This window comes from Salminus brasiliensis, chromosome 2 (assembly GCF_030463535.1).
Source record: "Salminus brasiliensis chromosome 2, fSalBra1.hap2, whole genome shotgun sequence".
In the NCBI taxonomy this organism is placed as follows: Eukaryota; Metazoa; Chordata; class Actinopteri; order Characiformes; family Bryconidae; genus Salminus; species Salminus brasiliensis.
In genome coordinates, this window is record NC_132879.1 from 31,581,678 (window position 1) to 31,602,503 (window position 20,826).

Below are 20,826 nucleotides of genomic sequence, written 5' to 3' on the forward strand. Positions count from 1 at the left end.
CAATCAAAACACCTCCAAGAACAACCAAAACACCAGTAATAATTGCCATGCCACAAGCAATTTTGCATATTTCATCCCACACAGTGATTGGATTTCAGTTAGACTAACCATAGACTCTTTACCAGGTGTAAATACATGTGGTCAGAATCTTCCTCATGAAGACCTTGGTGCACCACTGAGTTCCTAAAGGCCAGGAACGTTTCCCTTCCTTTCTCAATGTTGCTGAGGCAGATGACTGTCAAGAAGAGGAGCAGGCACTGCTTTTCTTGGAGCTGCCACAGTTGGTAAATTTTGCAGACACGTCCAAAAAGCACTGTATGGGGCTTGTGTGAAGGTCCTCTGTAGGGAATTTGTCTCTAGTTTGAAGGAGATAATCAAGACGGTCAGGCTTGTTGGCACCAAGGCTCTTCTCCACAGAGTTCACGGCAAATTTGTAGTGGATGGTTGTGTATGGGTCTGTGGCCACGAACAGACATGTGGTGCATATCAATCCCACTATAGGGAGGGGATGTCCCCTTTGTAGCAGTGAGGAAACTGTAGAGCATCTGTTTCATGATATGCTAGGCTCTCAGGGACGTTAGCTCTGTTGAAAGCACAGTTCTGTGGTTTTGGTATGTTACGAACAGACAGTCTTTACAAGTTTCGACCGAAGTGCGTTGTCACTTTTACGAGGACAAGCTGTGTCTACTGAATTAGGCCAAATTAAACTTGCTGTTGGCTTTCAGAAAATAGTAAAATACAAGAGAGTGGGACATTGGACCCTGAATAACTGTTGAGAGCAGCAGTGACTTTTAGGCTTAACGCTGGGAATGTGTAGTTAGGTCCATATATATTTGGACACTGACACAAATTCTGTTTTTTTTACATGTTTACTGAAACATATTCAAGTTATAGTTATAGAATTGACATGGACATAAAGTCCAGACTTTCAGCTTTCATTTGAGGGTATTCACACTAAGGGTTCTAGAGTTTCAGCTCCTTAACATGTGCCACCCTGTTTTTAAAGGGACCAAAAGGAATTGGACAATTGACTTAAAGGCTATTTCATAGGCAGGTGAGGGCAATTCCTTTATTATGTCTTTCTCAATTAAGCAGATAAAAGGCCTGGAGAAAACCCATCTGAGAAATTAAATTGCTACAATATTAGGAGTGGCAAAATCTACAGTTTGGTACATGCTGAGAAATAAAAAAAAAAGCACTGGTGAACTCATTAATGCAAGACCTGGATGGAAGACCAACGGAAGACAACAGTGATATAATAATTACCATGGTAAAGAGAAACCCCTTTACAACAGCCAACCAAGTGAACAACACTCTCCAGGAGGTAGGCGTATCAATATCCAAATCTACCATAAAGAGAAGACTGCATAAAAGTAAATACAGAGAGTTCACTGCACGGTGCAAGCCATTCATAAGCCTTAAGAATACAAAGGCTAGATTGGACTTAAAAAACATCTAAAAAAATCAGCACAGTTCTTGAAGAACATTCTTTGGACAGATGAAACCAAGATCAACCTCTACCAGAATGATGGAAAGAAAAAAGTATGGCGAAGGCGTGGTACAGCTCATGATCCAAAGCATACCACATCATCTGTAAAACGCGGGGGAGGCAGTGTGATGGCTTGGGTATGCATTTTGTTCAACCCACTGGATTAACTCTCTTGGCCTTGGCCTTCCATCTCTTTATGTCTCGACACTAGGAGGACTTAACACATGTCTCCTCCTTGACCACCGCCTCTTTTCGAACGACTGATGTGCCATTGCCCCACACTAGTATGTGTGCTGGCCAATATCACTTAAGAGTGATGAGAGGAGATGGCGCCATCTACCCAGCCGGAGAGAACACAGACAGTTGTGCTCTCTCAGACTTCTGCCACTGATGGCAAAGCGGCATGGCTCGAGATTCAAAGTCGTGACCCCTTGACCTCTGGTTTTTAGGGGAAGATAAATGAATACACACACAGTGGGGAAAGTATTAACAAAAAAATTAGATTACATCAATTATAGAATTTTATCTGAATTTTGGATTACTTGCTTAGCCTATCTATCTGTAACTATCTCTCTCTGTCCCTCTGTCTTTCTTTTTCTCAACAACAGTAACAGACTCTGCCAGGAAAAGCCCCATTACTTGTGTAGTCTTGCATATAGCTTCTTTAAAACAGTAAATGAGATAATTGGGTAGGAAAATGATCTGAACATGTTTTAGCCATCTGACATTTTTTTTTGGTTTCTAAATTTCAGAAGCTGCTTCAGCTGCTGTGGCTAACCACAAGTAGTCTTCACGTCAAACCTGTGCTTCTTATCCAACCTCTAAATGACAAATATTTATTTTAGATTTCCATCAATGTTATGATGATAAATCATTTGGTGTAGTTAAATGAGGTCATGGTTGTGCTCTGAGTAGAGTGGTTGACTTCTTTAGATCATTGTCACAAGAGCTTATCTCCTAAGTGGGGGCAGATGGGAGGGCTCCACAGAAAGCAGCGGCAAGCACAGATTGACGTGCTTTAGACTCTACAGCGAAGTACATCTTGCCATTATGTAGCTAGAAAAATCCCTTTCATTTCTATTGTTGCTATGGCACACGAACACGTGGATTCAGGCACGCAGGACACTGCTGAGGAAAGGCTCAGAAGACGTAATGAATCATTCTAATTGTCTATAAACAATATGTAAAGTGGGCATTAATTATAGCAGCCGGAAATTCATGGCAGCGAGCGGGGAGTGTGGGTTGGGAGAGGGATTATGGAGACCCAGTGTGGGCTCGGAGCCCCTTGCAGTTCTTTTGGCTTTGCTCGTTTCCTGGCTCGCCTTAAGTGTCATGGAGGGATTTCACAGCTAGCTGCTACAGCACTCCCTCTACATATCTTTTTTAAAGGTTCCATTTGGTTCCAATTGTTATTTATTGGTGCTATTGACAGATAATGAATAGTTATCCAGACTTTAAACATGGTGTCCATGTTTCTCCTTGTCCTAATGAAAGTGCTGACTGGTGTAACTCTTACTGGACATCTTGAGATGTTCATGTTCAAGGGACTGGTGTAATTGTGGCATGGATTACAGAAGAAATTTTGCAAGTGCCTGTTTGAGCTTGAGCTTAAAAAAAAGGAAATAAATAATATATTCTGTTTGTGCAGGTTCAGTTTCGAGGTCTGAGTCAGTTGTCTACATTCTATGGTGTGAGTCTGAGTTGAGTCTCGAGCCTCTGTGGTAATAGTCCCAGTCGAGTTTGGAGTTTTTGGGGTGAATCTCAAGGTTCGAATTTGAGTCTCGATTCTCTGGAGTGGCGTTGTGTGCCTTGAGTTTATGGGAGAGTCTGAGTGGAGTCTCTGTGGTAGAGCCCGAGCCGAGTGTCTGTGTTTGAATCCGAATCCAGTCTGTGTGCGAGTCTTCGAGTCTTGAATCTCTGGGGTGCCGGTCAGAAGTGAGGCTTGCCATGCTATGTTAACTGGCTAGTGCAATCTGGCTAAAGTTTTTGTATGTTTTTCAAGAGCACATTTCACAACGGCCTGGATACAGTTAGAGCTCCACGTATTAATCATCCGATTTTAATCAGTCGAGACACTGTGGCTTTCAAGCTCTGCTTGTACAGGGTGTGTTCTGGCAGGACCATGCCTCAACTAGTTACATTGTTCACTAAGGGTTTGAGGCTTGAGAGTGGGATTTTTAAGCTTGGGGATGAACTTATGTCACATGCACTTTTTGCATGGATCACTTCAGACTGACATGCTTTTTTGTCCTATAATGAATAAATTGTGCAGAAACCTGGCATTTCTGCGAGACAGAAATTACGAGAATGGCTGCTATTACCTTTCCTGATGCCTGTTGCGAGTGAGTTAAGTACCAGTCCAAGTTGGCCAATGTGACTCGAGTGTGCTCAAGTCTCTGACTCATGTCCCCCTCTCTGTGTGATACCCTGATATATTTGGAAAGTATGAAACTTGAATTTTTACTAATACTGTCCCACACTAGTTCTAGCTGTTGAGTGCTCCTGAGTGCACTACAAAAAAGCCTCAATCTCCCACCCCTCTCCCCTGCGTCATTGTGTGCTGCTGTGGGAGCTCTAGTGGGCGGATGTGTGCCTGTCTGCCTCTGGGCAAACCAGAGTCATCCCAGTGGGACTGATGAGGGGGGGCTGTCTGGTAGTCTATCTCTCATTCTCTCTCTTGCGCTTGCACTCTCTCTCTCTCTCTCTCTCTCTCTCTCTCTCATTCTCTCTCTCTCTCGCTTGCTCTCTCTATTCTTCATGGTTGTGTCGCCATGTTGGTGCTGGCGTTCAGTTGGAAAAACGTGCACAGCCTGCTGAAAGCTGCACCACAGGGGGTCATACACACACACACACACACACACACACACACACACACACACACACACACACACACTCAACCCCCCCCCCCCTTATATGTTTGGGTTTATAGTAGCCCCAGGGCAAAGTGACACTTCATTTACATGAACTGGAATAGCAGACAAGGTACCACACCCTACCCTTGCACCCTCTCTCCTCTTTCACTCTCTCTCTCTCTCTCTCTCTCTCTTTTTTTTTTTTTTCAGTGAACTAGACTCCTCCAGTGTGTGTCTGAGTGCACAGGTGGTCACATGCACACATTACCTAAAAGCGTGTGGGTAATTGTGACGTTTTGGCTGAACCCAAGTGCTGTTTGCGTCTCATGGTGTAGGCTCTCAGTGGTTAATGGCTATAGAGAAACAGTCCAGCCCCACTTTATAGTCAATTTCAAACCTTTACCTCACTCTCTCTCTCTTTCCCGCTCGCTCTCACTCACTCGTGCTCACTCTCCTTCTCTGTGTGATCCCTCTTCAATAGCTTTTAGCTGGAGCAGCCGTTTATCTCGATTCTGACAGCAGATCTTTCTTCTCACGCAGGGAACCAACCTGTTCCCTCAGCAATCCCAGCCTCTGCCTTCTCACTGTTGCTAGAGCTTACAGCAACCTGTGTGGCGTTGTAACTGTTCAGCGCACAGACAACGTGGTCCTGACTTTGTCCTGACATGGTCAACATTCATGCATCTTGCTGACCATTGCATATTTGCATGAATCTCTGAAGTCTATTTACAACCCTGTTATTCTGCATCAAAATGAAAGTATCTGCTTTACATGGTGGACTTAAACCTTAAACCTAACCCTAAAAGAATATGGTGTAGGGTTACATTCAGAAGACATACAGTGTATATATATAATGCATATTGAGGATGAGTGTGAGCCCATGTGCTGACATTGTATAAAACCAGCCTGGGTGAGTGAGTTTATGTTGTTTACGCTTCCCTGATTAGAAGATGCGCACCGTCAGGCTCTCATCAGCCACGTCCGATAATAAGGACTGGTCAGTAATGAGTGCAGATATGCCAGCTCCTGTTTTTCTTTCACTGTATCTGAGCATCATGTCTCCACACCTCCTGCTTCGTGGCCCATCTGCTGCTGCGAGGTGTGTATGATTGGACACAGATGTTGAGAGGTGTCAGAGCTATTAGCACTCAGGCAGCAGCTCTGAGTAACAAGAGAGACACGCACAGCCCGGTGTATGTGTGTCTTTAATTTTTTTTTCTGCTCATTACTTACCATGGCGAGTCTACAACCCACTACAGAGAATCACTTGCACAGCTCTCTGCAGATCACCGAACTTTTGGTAGGCCAGAACACTCAAGCATTGGTTCCTCCTGAGCTGGGAAAGCATGGGATGAGGGAGAACTTTAGCTGAGTGTTCACTTTGGAAGAGATGGCGTGGATTTGGATGACCTTGTCGGAGCTTGTGCTCCCCTCCTGCTTGAGCTGGTTTGGCTTTCGAGAATGTTAAAGGGATTAAAGGGGAGAGTGCTGGAGAATCCTGCTCTAATCCACACACCCCTTGATCAAAGCACACTGATGGCTTTGAGTCCAACTCGCTCTTCTCAGCCCCCTTGCTCTCTTTCACAGTATTGAAGGCTCTTCCAATCAAAGATTGCTCTTCAGAGAAGGTGTGGAGGATATTGACAAGATGGAGGGGACAAGGAAGATGGGGATGGATGGATAGAAAAAAGAGAGTAAAGGTGAGGAGGAAAGAGGCCATAGAATGCCAGTGGTATTGGAGTAGACTATGTGCTACTTGGGCTGAAAGTACAGTCTGAGTCACAGCAGGTGTCCCCTTAAACACTGGAGTGAAACGGAAAGCCTCTATGGCTAATCCTATTCCCAACACCTCTTACAGCCTTTGAGCCTATATTAGCCAGACTTAAAGGGACATTTTATTCTGCAGTAACTCATACGGTAGCAGAAGGTCCTTGAGGAGGATTTCATAGCTGCTGGTTGAGCCACACAGACAGGAGCTAAGTTGGCAGAGTTAGCTTTTCACTTGGTGACAATACCATGTGGATTCCCATGTTGTAGAAGAACGAAGCTCAGGGAAAAGGCTCATTAATGTTTATGAATTTTCACAATTTCACTTCTCACATGCCAGAGGCTAGCATAAGAAATGTGAGCATATTTTGTAATGGATGCAGAATCGTCAGAGTTTAACTCAAATCAACAATCAGACAGTGTAGCACTTTTATCATTTACATTTATGGCATCTTACAGCGACTTACAGTATTACTCTTATCACAGAGGAGAGCTATTACAGCGTTAGAAGTTTTACCCAAGGGTTCTTATTGGTGTAGCGCTGCATAGTCACCCAGACTGGAAATTGAACATGGTGTGGTAGCTCACTGGCAGATATTAGTGTCCACCATTGGACCACACCAACTACACAGTTATCACAAGTGTACTCATGTTGTATTTGAATGCTGCTGCTACAGCTGTTTATATATATATATATATGTGTATATATATATATATATATATATATATATATATATATATATATATATATATATATATATATATATATATATATATAGTTATCATGCATGACTTGTTAAGCTAAATAGTTTCGTGTTATTTAGAGAAGCAATAACATTTACCTTTGGGTGATTACAGAGCCAATAATGCTGTGCATATTGTAACTAGAGCTGCATGATATTGCAGAAAAAATTCAATTGCAATATTTTTGCAATTTAACAAATAAAATTTCAACAGTCAATGATACAACAGGTCATTATATTAATAATGCCCTCTGTGTATTAAAGATTGCAGATATAATCTGCATCTGGTAGATCCGTCATGGAACAGAGTGAATTTTCCATTTGTATCAAGCATGTTGTAGTATGATGTGCCTTATGTGAAATTGCCCATCCTGCGATGTGACTATTGCACATGCACACATTGCGATGACGATGCTGAACTGATGTATTGTACAGCCCTAACTGTAACTGTGGCTAATATAACGGTGTGCTTTAATGTAGAGGTGTAAGAAATGGAATAAATAATCACAATGCTTGAAGACATTTTCATAAAACACAATATTTACATCTGATCAGTTGGATGAGAATGGATAAAAAGAACAACAACCAGCAGTGGTACATATTTTCTCACACGGCACTAAATACACTTGACTAGGCTTTACTCTGCTCGTTATAATGAAACATGGGGGGGGTCATTTTCTGCAATTACTTTACTTACTATATATTAATGATAAACTCAGAAAAGCACGTTGTGGTGTAATTTACCACGCTAAAGATGAACATCATCATTTTGCACAGCCCCAGTATCATGTGTTCATTAAAAATCATCCGTTGGACAATTTGATTTTAAAGAAATTGGAATCAAAACCATCTGTAAAATTCAAGATTGGTGCATCCCTATCATTATCATATTGGCTTCATTCACAGATCCCAGAGCTGCAGCTGAACTAAAAGCAGGAGGTTTCAGCACTGAAATCTCTTCACCAAAAAACGTCTGTGATTCTTATCTTCCATCTTACAGAATGCTTTTCAAGCAGGCAACGTTTTCCTGAGGACACTGAGGTGATGAACAAAGCTCCTGGTCATTTTAAAAAATTTTTATTGCTGCTATCTCCACCCATTTCAATTAACACTTTAAATGTGTCTGCAATCCTAACCCAATTCCTCCCATAGCTTTATCAAGCCATCCCACTGCATGAAACAAGCTCTAGCAAAACACTGTGCTTCTCTGCATTGTGTAACCGTGCAGTTAAGAAAGGGACTAGTTTTAATATCGGGTTGTGAAAGTGCTTGCAGCTCCCCAAACAAATCAGCATTCCATCACAGCCCCAGACATGCACTCTACAAGCCTGGAATGCATTAGGCAGCCGCTGATTCCCGAAGAGTGACGGGGGCGAAATGTTAGCACCACCATTCCTCTGTATGCACAAAGCTGAAAAGTATGGTTACCTGTTACCTTTAATGGTGCGACTTTATAGCAGGTTTCACCAGTCTGCGCAGAAATCAGCTGGATAAGAGCCTGGTTGATGGTGCAATTTCATGGAAAGATACAATACAAACCTTAGCGAAGGTGGCTGGAACAAGCCGATGAGCGACTGAAAGCATTCGACCTGCAGCCGGCAACCTGATGGAAACAGAAGACAGGAGGCAGGGAGGTGCTGTCACTCTGAAAAGCTGACAGCTTTTTAATGTGGCCTGGGGACAGCATGGCATCCAGCCTGAATGGAAGTCTGAAAACGGTCATTGTGCCATCAGAACTGACAGTGGATCCAAAAAACCTGAGTGGGGACAAACATCCTGCTCGTGAAAACGATAATGCTCAGAGCTGCGGAGGGCAGCATTCCAGAGCAGATCAGCTGCGTTGGCCACAGCCGTCTATTAATCAATGACGAACGGAGGGGGGGACTATTGCCAAACAGATCAATGAAAGGAGCATCACTGCCAAATGCAACTTCACCTCTGACTGAAAACATTAATTTGAGGACGGGTACGTGGCTAAGCTGGCTTTCTCGCTCTCTCTCACTCTCTCACTCTCTCCACCTCGCTCTCTCCTCCCTCACTTGTTGTTTACTAAAGTACAGAAGATTAATTCTCCAATCTGGACATGAACTTCACATCAACTCTAAAACTCAGCTCTCCTAATCACTCTATGTTCTCTCCCTAATCGCCAGTCCTCTAAATCCTAAAGTCAGACTCATTGTATACTGCCTAGCGATTTAACATGACTCAGTTTTGCTGCTGCCCTTCAGTCAAGGTCTGAAAAGGCATATGTGAGTTTGGGCAAAAAGTAAGTGTCAGTGCCATAAAATGGAAAATTCATCTTTGTATAGCTGAATAAGGAGGGTTTGGGTACTTGAAAGTGAACATACCAGGAACCTCAAACCCTGTAGCCTCTCCATTTAAAACAAAATTCAGCATAATCAAAACAGAGTTGTTGGACTGATCAATCCCAAAACCCCAAAACTGCCCCGTAACAATTCAGACTTGTTATATTTACACCCCTTAAAATTTATATATACACCCAGCCCACTATAAAGGCCTATAGCTGCGGTACTTTAAAACATAATGTTTTTTTTATTATTATTATTTTAGATTTTTGATTTTTTTGCCGTTACACGTTAACCGGTTTTAGTTTTCTCTGTGGTTTGAACCCTGTAGCTGATCTGTCTCAATAATTCTGGATGAATAGACCAGTAGAAATGCTCTAAATTATGTGGAATAAACTCTTATTTTACTTCCATTGAAACTTAAGAAAAAGTTTGCCTTCTCCTGTAAAGTCGCCATTTCGGAGATATATTTTTTCAATTAACAGCGATGATATATACTGAAATAATGGGCCACCTTACTGAGGTAAATACAAACATCTTTTTTAGAAATTATGTAGCCAATTACATATAGCTGGGCAGTCATGTGTCCAGTCATATAAACATACTTGACTTGTTCTAACAGTACAGAACACTGCTCAGTGGTAAGCATGTAATCAGGGAACACCACAACACCACCAACTGTTCTCAAACTCCTCTTTTTTGTTTTTCCAGAATGTCTGAATTGTTGGGGAACCCCATGCATTATGTTTTCTGAGGAAAGCTTTGCCTTGGTTGAGATTCAGTTACATGGGAGAGCAGCACATCACTACCAGACTGTACTAGATATTGGAATATGGACTGCTTTTCCTGAGCCAGTGTCCACAGAATGGGAGCTCAAATGCGAGCGGGATTCCATGATGGGCTAAAAGCTAAAACACTAGACCAGCTTTACCATGTCTTCAGCTAGCTAATCGCACACCACAGTTAGCAGCACTAACCAGTAAGACTCGGGATAATTACAAACAAATAATCACATTGTTCTTTTGCTAAGCTATGCTAAACTACACTACTCCACTATTCCATACAGCTTTTGCATGAACTGTTGCGCAATGTAAACCAGCCAATCAGAGTGGGGTTTTTTTGTGTGCCAGAACATAGAGTTGTAAAACTAGGGCGTGTAAAACTGCATCTGGGCATTTATCACCCCCATGTCTCATACTTACTATTAATACATCAAAGAGCAACTTGAAATACAGAAGAAATGCATTGTTTGGCATCTTTTAATGGAGCGAATTTTACCAGACATGTCACACTGTTGCGTCCATACAGTACAAAGCTCTGCTAAGCCACAGAGAATGCTGCATTTTGCTCTTCGGTCATACCGATTTAATAGAACAAAACATTCTACATCCACAATCACTTTTTCCTTTCTGATACAGAGACCAGATTTTTAAGTATCTACCGATACCGAGTACTGATACTGATACAAACTCCTAAATACCTGATAGAGGGCTGTAAATTTTGATATTTATAGTGTTCCAATTTTTGGGTTGTACTTTTTATCCCAAAGAAGACATCATATGATTGAAAGAACATAATTTACTGATTAAGTAACTGAAACTTTTGAACATTTTTTACTATAAAAACATTAAAATAACAACGCAGTTACACATGCAAGTAGAGCAGCTTGACCAAACAGCTTTTTAATTGGTGTCCACATTCAAGTCACTTTTCAGAGCAGTGAAAAAAAGTGGCAGTTAAGAAAGAAAAAGTGCTAATGCAGCAATTTCACATTCAAGTTCACATATAAGTTCATAAGATACTAAGCTTTAGTGTTGCCTAAACTCAACTTTTGGTTTAGAAGCAAACAAACTCCACATGGAAAGAAAAGGTGCTGATGTACGTTCTATTAAATGTCAGTTCAATGGTAATAACTGTTTCTGACTGGCTTTTACTGGTTGCTTAAATGTTAGGTTTCAACAAATGTTCTAAGTCAAAAATAAAAATAGATTGTCAGTTAGCTTCATCGTGACTGTGTTCTCTATTGCTGATACCAATACTGTGTGTAAGTGCCAGTATCGGCGCCAATACCGATACAGTATTGGTGCAACACTAATTCAGTGCATTCATGTTGTTGCTGTACCAGGTCACTAACACTAACACATGCACTGTTTTGCAGGTAAAAGCTACAAGATCAGACTAGAATGTGAGCAGGCTACCCCATGTAGGTGAGGATGTTTATGCAGAAGTCTTTAGATATTTGAATGTCACCTCCTATGGCGTTTTGTGGTTTGATTGTGCTGGAAACAGTGCTGGACGTCGCTGAGGGGCGGCACACGTAGATAAAGAGTGTCGGCAGCAGTGTGCACACCTTCATTAAAAACAATGCTTTTGAAGTTTTAGACGCATGGTGTGCAGCGGCCTGCTATCACCCATGATAATAAATTTATAGCATAATTTAATATAATTGTTTTCTCACTCATAGCTCTTTTTTTATTTAATCTTAGCCTAGTTTAAACATAAACTGCCCCTTCTGCCGCTTCTGAAAGTTAATCGGTTACACCAAGCAGAGTAGTTTTAGCGTCTTTCTAAGTTAGAAGTTAAAACCTACACCTATCCGAAGGTGCAGCGTTCGCTGTAACAAATCCGAGTGATGGGAGAACCCACAGGAAAAGGTCAGGAGAATGACTATGTCAATAGGAAGGGTTACCATTCTATCAATGCCCAGACTGTGTGTGATTCTGACCTTTCAGGAACAGATTGTGTGATCAAATGGCCTGGGTCCAGGCCAGATAGTTACATCCTCAGGCAGTCTAAGCTTTGGAGTGATTTTGAAGAAGGAAGATAGATACCCTGGAAAGTTGATATTTCTGGAAATATGGTAGCTGAACACTCTGAAGTTCAGGCATACCTGTTCATGTTCAACAAAACCTGGAACAGAACCAGGAGCGCTAATGTTTCACAATGGCAACGTTTACACGACTGTGTGCCGCCACTGGCTGCATAACCCATCATCGCTGCACCAGCTCTGCTGCAAGGTACGAAATGATCAGTCTTTTCCAGAACTCTGCAAAAATACACTTTCTAGTTTATCAGTCTTGCAGTAAATGATTTCCAATTAAGACCTGAGTCTTAATGTGTGTGTTTTTTGTTGTCTTCGTCTTGCTAAATACACACATCCCCGGTATGTTCATGCTGTCTGTAAGAGCATTGAAAGCCCTAAGCAAATTCCACCCAAGCGATGTGCTCTCCTGCCACGTTTGGAGCGGCTGCTGTAAGTTGCTTGTCTTGCATTATCTCCCGCCGTGCCTCCATAGCTGCGGCCCACGGGCCACTCTGACAGGAAATTGATGTGTTGCTCCTCTGGAGTCAAACACACACTTCACTCTGAAAGAAGAAGGAGTTCAGCTCCCCACTGAAGTGGAGCTGTCTGTCTTGTTGGCAGTCTGTATATTTGCACGCACACACACTTTTTTTTCGCTCTTTCCTTCTTCTTCTTCTCTCTTTATGCTCACACACACACATTTTGTCTCTCACACAGTCGCGTGCATGTGCACACATACAGTTCAGCTCTTAGGCCGGCCATCTAAATGGGCAAGCTGCATTTAAAAGCTGGGCATGGCAGTATTTTCCCTCATGGTGGAGTGGCTGTCAGCGTTCTGTTAGCACTGCCATTTGTCCCAGAGCGCATGAAGGTGAGAGGCACTCACTCTGCTCTGCTGGAGAGATTCTTGTCTCTGTGGGGGTGGAAAAGCCAAGATGGGTCTTCCTTCATCGGCTGCAGAAGCGGCCCGTGAACAACGGCGCTGCGATCCGATCACTCGGATGGAAAAATGGTGCTTAGGCCTCTGTGGTGCTCTGAGAGCAGGGAGCCAGACATTTTATAAGGGATTAGCTGGAATGATTGAATGATGCAATAGGGATAGCCTGATGATGTTTTTTGCCATAAATCACAATCTGAGTACTTTAATATAGAGTAGCTGCAGATCTACTTATACCAATTCTCACATATTCTTGATTTTTGTGTATAATACAGTGTAGCTCCTGACCTAAAGGTGCCATTTACTGATTTCTGCCTCAGATCAAAACCACAGATTTTCCTTTTTTGTGGGCTAATGGGAAAAGCTAATGGGAAAAGTTCTGCATTTATAGGCTGGCACCATGACGGCCCACAGTCACACTGCATATCATAGCATTGCTTATTTTAGCCTAGCATAGCTTTTAACCCTGTAACAAGAGCGCTTTTTCCCTGAAATGAATTCTAAAATATATCTAATAGTGTTGCTGTCCTCTCTGTGTCCTCTCTGTGTCCAGTCAGCACAGTAGCTGAAGTGATTGTGGTAGAGTCAGGTAGAGTTAGCTTTCAGCCTAGTATCTGGCTAGCACCCAGTTAGCATCCGCTCACTTTACCGGCTGTCCACTCTTCCCTGCGTGCAGCCTTTGGTTCTGCCCCTGGCCATAAATGCATTTAGCTACTTAAAGTGCACATAGATGTGCACATGCTCACGCTAACACACAGCTTGTCTAGTCCCTGTAAAGACGTATGGCCAATAGAGTAGGACTCTCTGGAGCAGATAAACATAAAGCTACTGGCACCATGCCTAATGCCAGGTGTGGGCTAGAGGGGTATCAAGCCTGGCAGCATTGAGCTGTGGAGCAGTGGAACTGTGTACTCTGGAATGATGCTGCCCCATCCATTACTTTTGGGGTGAGTTGGAGAGTTAGGGTGGAGTGAGGTGGAGTGGTGATCATATAACATCCTTACCTCACTAACACTCGCTGAATGCAATCAAATGCTCCAGAATCCAGAAAGCCTTCCCTAGACAAAAGCAGGATAAACTCTGCTAAGGTAGCTGTTGGGTTTAGCCTCAGAAAGCTTTCAGTAGTGCGCTGGGTGTTTGTACAATTGTGGGGCGGAAAGTAAAATGAGTCAAGAATGTTAAGTAACAGTCTTGGGTTTTTTAAATTGGCTTGATTTAGAGTTTTACTCACATGGGCTTTTCTTTTAAAAGAGTTTCCTCTGTGTTTGAGGTTCATGGTATATCACTTCCATGTACTGAAGTCTCATTATTTTCATTTCCTTAAAAATGACATACCTTGTTACAGGTCCTGTTGCATGAGGATGCTTGGGCTATAAATCCCTACAGGTGTGTGACTGGATGCATAGATTGAGAAGAGGTGGTACAGTGGAGTAAATGTCTCATTCAATGTGTGGGAAATGGGTTGTAAAGCAGATGTTAATGACTGGCAAAAAGGAGTGATTGCATTTGAGCATGTGGAATAGAAGCAGGTATATGGAAGCATACGGTCATACGGGTCTACCAGCAGTGGCAATAATCCTAGTCTACAGTAAATTCTCATTAAAATTGTGGCCAAAAGACAAAACTGCCAGACACAGCTTCACGACTTCACAGCAAACAATCTAGTGCCCAGAGAAAAATAAAGAGCAAATGAACATGTGAAAAAGTACTTTTGTACAGTTTAAAGTAAAGAATAGCATGCATGTGTGAGTGATGGCAGTCACAATTTATGTAAAAAGGCACAGGACTATCTAAGAGTGCACTACTATAACACAATTTTTTTTCCAGCTTAACAGATAGGGCCTCCAAAGAATTCTGACTGTTGAAAAGGGAGAAAAGTCCTCTTGTGCCACTGAAAATGTTACAAAATGTAATTATTTTGTCACTCTCACAATACTGGGTGAACCCCAAGGCATTGAGGTGTTGCATTCTTGTACCTTTATTTCTTCCATAACCAAATAAAAGCGACCCTGAAAGCTTTCGTTTGGTTATCTTTTATTTTCAGCGGCAGCATCTGTAACATTGCAACCATGGCAGTGACATCAGGCTCCTTACATTCTTGTCATGTACTGTTATAGTGTTCCCCTGTTCCACTGTTGATGGTGGGAACTTGCTACAGCTGTAGCAACTGTAAAGTAGTATGTCAGCAGTGAAGTTGATGTAGACTCCTAATCCTACTGCTTTTAAAAGGGAGGACTCTGGTTAATTAGACTACACAACACAGGAGAACAAGCTACCGTGAAGCTGTCATGAAGTAATAACACTAATGTGATTAAAGGGATGAAAAGATGCTTAGTTAATATGTGGTGTAGTTACATGACTGGCCCCCACTGACGTTATATAGGGATAAAGGAGATTTAGTAAGAACAGTAAAAATGCTGCTAGGTCACCTCTATGGCATAAAAACAATGAGGTAAAATAGCCTCAAAACAAGATTGGAGTTGTTTTAGGATTGTTATAGCCAACATTGATTAAATAGAACTGATTGGATCGAGACATGGCTGTGAACCACTGATCTACAGACCGTAGGCTTCTCTGCAGCATGGCTGTAATTTTTGGAGAAATTGTGAGATGAATCAGGGCAGCTGAAAAATGAGGAAAGCCGTAGAGACATGGGCCTTTTCTTTGTTCTCCTGGGTCTCTCTTGCCACTCACTCTGCTGACCTCTGTTGTCTGTGACCTTATAAAGGCACCACTAAGAGGATTTAATCTTGACGGCCGACATAATCCAGTCCGTGTAACTGCTAAATGCTTAAAAAAAAGTAACTTACATCTTCCAGCATTTTCAGCTAATGTAAGCACACAGTGTCGGATGTCTGTGAGCATACAGTGTTGGACGCCCAGCGTTTTTAGCTAATGTAAGCATACAGTGTTGGATGTCCATAGTAGGAAAGCTGTGTGCAGCTGTGGAATTGTCTCCGCAGCACGGGCCAAGCCGAGTCTGAATAGCAGGGTTTTACACAGATCCGGTGCCTTATTCTGTATATGATCAGGTTTAATAACTGCTTTTAGAGTAGACAAGTCGGAGAGAGAAAGATGAATAATAGTAGGTTAGTAAGTCACAGTTGTAGGAGACTTTTCTTGAATGTGTGTAATAGGATTTCATTCCACATTACTTTGGGCCATTTCTCATTCATCATGAAATATCCCTCAGTGTAAAGGACAGCTGTCATTTTCAAATGGTGTAATAATAAAAGAACTCTGATACATGGTGTTTCCTAGCTTGTTGCCTCGGCCTGTAAATGGAATCCAGGCTATGCAACTGGTCTGGGTGCATGGATGTACGCTTTCGATAGCTTGACGTTAACATAACACAAGTTCCTGCAGAAATGAGCATTATTGATGAACAAAGACCATATGAGGTGAAGTTCTCTTCATTAAATATTTGAAATGCATGATCAGGATTCAATTGGGGTGAGGGGGGGGTGAGTAGACCCCCCTTGTGCCGCCACAACAGATCCGACCAATTGAGGCAAGACTTCTGAATGCGGTATCTGGCACCAGGATGTAAGCTGCAAAGTCTTTAATTCCTGTTCGTTGTGAGGTGGGGCCTCCATGGATCGCATGTTCCCATGACCCTGTCGCTGATTGTCACTGGTTGTTCCTTCTGAGATCACTTTTTTTTGCCCGATGTTGTGGAGATTCTCTGACCCAGTGATCTTGCCATCACTATTTGGCTACTGTCAAAGTGGCTCAAATCCTTCTGCTTTTACCCATTTTCCTGCTTTTAGGTGGAGTTGCAGATGCTCTACAACTTTACAAGCCTTACGCCATTGAGCAGTGGAACTGTGTTCTCTGGGGAGTGGAGGATGAGGAGGGGTGGTGATCATGCAACATCCTGACCTCACTACCGCTCTTAGTAGCTGAACAAAGAACAGCAAAAGCAGGAAACCCCCTTTTTTTTAAACCCATGATTTCAGAAGATGCTGTCTTGCTGTGCTGGAGTGGACGTAACACTAGTTGCTGTGTTTGATCTAGAAGGAGAAGATCCATTTTCTGGCATAACTTTTTTTTTGTGATGTTCATGATGTTTTGTGTGTTCATCAAGAAGTACTCAGATTATTTGTTTTTGTGGCATTTCGGCTGCCTGGTGCTGTTTGTTTATGCTTGCGTGGCCACGGCTACATCCTGCGGTTAAATGGCAATGTAAGAAATATCAGAAATATGAGTTGGAAAATCAGATTATCAACAACAGGAAATATGAAAATATTTATTGTCTTATTTCTGTTGTTGTTTTTTTTATTGAATTTTTTTTTTAGTATTTTACATTCATACTCTCCGCTCCAAAAAGGGTTTCATGGCTATGTTGGGGAATGTACATTCTGTTACCAAGCAGTTCAGGACCTGTTTTATGGTCCTGTTTTGTGCTGTTGTGGGATTTTTTTTTTAATGAAGGCACAACAGTGTTTGTGATTCACAGAATGTCACCTCCATTTACCGAACTCTCATTACTCTCAAAGAAAAGGCTGTACTCCATTCTAGGCCGGCTTTTAAAAAAAAAAGTTCTCCAAGGGTCGTATGTTGATCCCTGTATAGATCCATGACAGGTCAAAGAACCGTTTGGCAGTTTACATAGTTCTGCCTGATCAAAGCGTTCTTCACATTAAAGACCTTCTGTTGGTGGTTCTATATAGAGTATTTAAAAAAGAATGGCTCTACAATCACTGCAGCTGAATGTGAGGAAGGATTTAAGAGCATGTGTGTGTCAGTTCGCTCTGGTTTCCATATGAGGATTACTGTAATAATAAGGACTGAAGTTGTTTGTGATGTTGAATGGAGCATCAGGATAAAGAGGACAAGGCTTGCTTGAAGGTGCCGTGTCGTCTTTAAAGTGAGCTCATCTGGATCAGCGTTTGGAGTTAGTTGTTTTTTTTTTTTAATAAGTGTTACAGTCTGCTGTTCTCTATTCTCAGTTGCCTAAATATTTCAGATTTTTACCCAAATCTGTGCACCGCAAAACAAGTCTCTCCCACAGGACAAGCCTTCTTAATAAACATCACATTGTGATCTAGATTTTAAAGCCTGTTTTATTTTATGCATGAAGCTCTCTTTTGGGATACGTTTCTCGGTTTCATGTGGAGTGTTTGTGCATACGCGTGCGTACACATGCGTGCACGTGCCCAGATTTAGTTCCTAAACTGCATAACAATGAACTTTGTACTCCCACTCCATTCAGCACCAATCCGCCGCTCGGTCCGATAGTAATAGAGCGTAAAACACATGCTGTCAGAAACAGAAAAGAAGAGACGTCCGCTTCTTTGACCACAGCCGCGGGCAGCTGAAATATATCTGACAGAGGAAATATTGTAGCTGTGTCCAGCTTTCCTTTTTTTTTCGCTCTGTCTGCTGAGCTTCCGCACAAACACAAACATAAACACACACTTCCCCTTTAACTATAAATATAGAAATGACGCCCCACCAACGTTTTTCCTCCCCGACTTTAACCTAAGCCATTCCTAAGCCATTTATTCAGCATTATTTATTGTTACACAGATGAATCCCTTCTCTTTCCTCCCCTTCTCTTCTCGAATCGGCTGCCTGTCAGTTTCTCATCTCTCCCTCTGTCATGTGACTGCAGCTCAGATTTACCCATTTATTCCTTCTGAAAAGAATACTGCCTCCCTCAGCAGGATTTTTTTTATCTGATTGTGCTGATTGTTGCCCCATTTCAGCCTATCTGAGCTCCACCACCATCTTCATTCCTTGATACTGGCCTTAGCAATGTGCTCAATTCAATTGTCAACAAATAGTGCTGGAAGTTATTGATGCAATTCAATATCTTGAACTTTTCCAACTCTGTTATGGTTTGAAGTGAAATTTAGGTTTCCTTTAATACAGTTAATGGACCCGTGCCATCTGAGCAGTGCTACTCGGTCTATGTGCTGTCACTATGGCAAAGGGGCCGCTATTTCGCTTCCTGAGCCGCGCCACTTTCCCATCAGCGGCCGGAGTCTGAGAGACCACAACAGGCCGTGCTCTCTCTGAGTGGGTAGATGGCGACCTCTCCCCTCATCAGTCTTAAAGATGTTGGCCGACACAAGGTGTCTGTTAGTTGGTGTGTAGCGGAGCTGGGTGCCTGTCGGCTTTCTCTGAGCGCGTCTGCTGCCCGGTGAAGCCGCATTGGTGGCAGTTTAGTGTCTAGTGTCGGGAGCATTGCTAGTGCCAGGGGGAGTTATGAACAGGTGGGTTTAATGGATAGACAGAAAGAAAACATACTGTTAATTAATTTATTTATGCACTTTTTGACTTAACTAGATTTTCTAAATGTTTTTTTTTTCTCCCAGGAAATAATTTCTGCGTTCATCAGCTTTAGTTGTCCTTCAGGACAATGCTTTCCTTCTTTTAAAAAACTACAAAATTGTTAATTTGAACACTCTTAAAGTTTGATAGGTTTGTTTTGTTTGCAAATTCATAACTTGAAATCAGTTCCAGAGCTTGTATTTCCCTGTAGCGACACTGACTGTAATAGGGAGAATGGTGTGTCTTTCGTTGCTACTTGGAGCACTGCTAACTGCACTGTGTAACTTTGCTGAAGCAGGCAAGGCAATGCTTGTAAGAAGTCCTAACCAATGATAGAACTCACTTGGCTGTACAATGTTCTGCTGACTGGGCAATTTGTCCTTGAGCTTTTCAGTAACTTCATGCACTTTGTATCCAACCAAACCTTCCCAAAATAAGTGTAGTACTGTAGTCCGTTACAACCCAATCTGTATATCGTAATTCAGTCGTCAGAAGGCCCTGAGGGTTCCCCTCTGAAAATCAGCATAAAAAGTTGATGACAAAGTGAGAATTTTTCTAGTTGGTGCTTCACTTTTGGGATGGAAATATTTGATATCTGTGTTAGGAGCTTTTCTAAGAATTCTAGGTTGGGTATTGTTTTTTTTTCCCTCTAGGCTCTTGTTTCTCTTTCTGAGCTTGAAGATGTGTAAGAGCTTTGCCTTGCAGGTTTGTTATGGGTGTACCTGCATTCTGATAAGTAGCCCCTTTCCCTGTGTTTTTCTCCTATCTCCCTTCCCTGGCTGGCTGGAAGACAGCCTCCACACTACAGTAGCTGTTATGACAGTAGTGAGGATTCACGGTTTATCCGGGTCAGTAAAGGGATATCTGATGGAGGAAGAGAGTAAACAGGAAAACGTCCTCCTGCATGAATCCCACAGAGAGCCCTGCCCTCCATACGTTCAGTAGTGCTGTAACGTCTTTGTAAGTCCAGACTGGGGAGTGTGTGTGTGTGTGTGTGTGTGTGTGAATTCTGAATGGCAGTTTGGATACTACGCTCTTGTTGCGCACAGCTCTCTGGAGGAGCGGCTTGCGGTGGCTCTGTGTAAAGAGGACTCGATTTGAATAACGTTGTGTGAGCACCACCGCAGCTTATCCTGAAATCCCCCTGTCGAGGCGGGTGTTGTACTGTGCCTCTCTGTGGAGAAGCACAACTGAAATACACACACTCTCTCTCTCTCTCTCTCTCTCTCTCTTGCTCTCTTTCTCTATCCCCTATCTACTTCTCTTTCCTACCGCCCTCATATCTCTTCATATCTCTTTTCTCCATCTTTCTCACTCTCTTGTCCTCTCTCTTTCTCTCTCTTTCTCTCCCCCACGTTTTCCTCCTCTCTCGCTCACACTCTTGCCTCTCTTTCTCTTACTCTTCTCTCTCCTGCCCATCTATCTCTTTTCTTTCTTCCACTCTCCCTCCCCCTCTCTCTTTCTCTCGTGCTCTCTCCACCCCTCTTCCCTCTCTCACATCTCTTTTCCCCATCTTTCTTACACTTGCGCACACTCTTGCCTCTCTTTCTCCTACTCTGCTCTCTCTAACCCATCTCACTCTTTTCTCTCTCCCCTCCCCCTCTCTCTTTCTCTCTAACTCTCTATCTCTCTTATATCTTCTTTTCTCTA

The 20,826-nt window shown here is 42.5% G+C and overlaps 1 protein-coding gene across 6 annotated transcripts in view; it reads left to right on the forward strand.

Moving 5' to 3' along the window:
• Positions 1-20,826, forward strand: part of plxnb2b (plexin b2b) — a 158,798-nt gene that overhangs the window by 69,132 nt on the left and 68,840 nt on the right. Inside the window, exon 1 of one of the 6 annotated variants that reach the window (XM_072672368.1) lies at positions 11,345-11,364. The exons of the other annotated variants lie outside the window; for them this stretch is intronic. The gene's annotated coding sequence lies outside the window, so the exon portion shown is untranslated. Of the gene's footprint in view, positions 1-11,344; positions 11,365-20,826 lie in introns of those variants that run through there. 6 annotated transcript variants of the gene reach the window in all.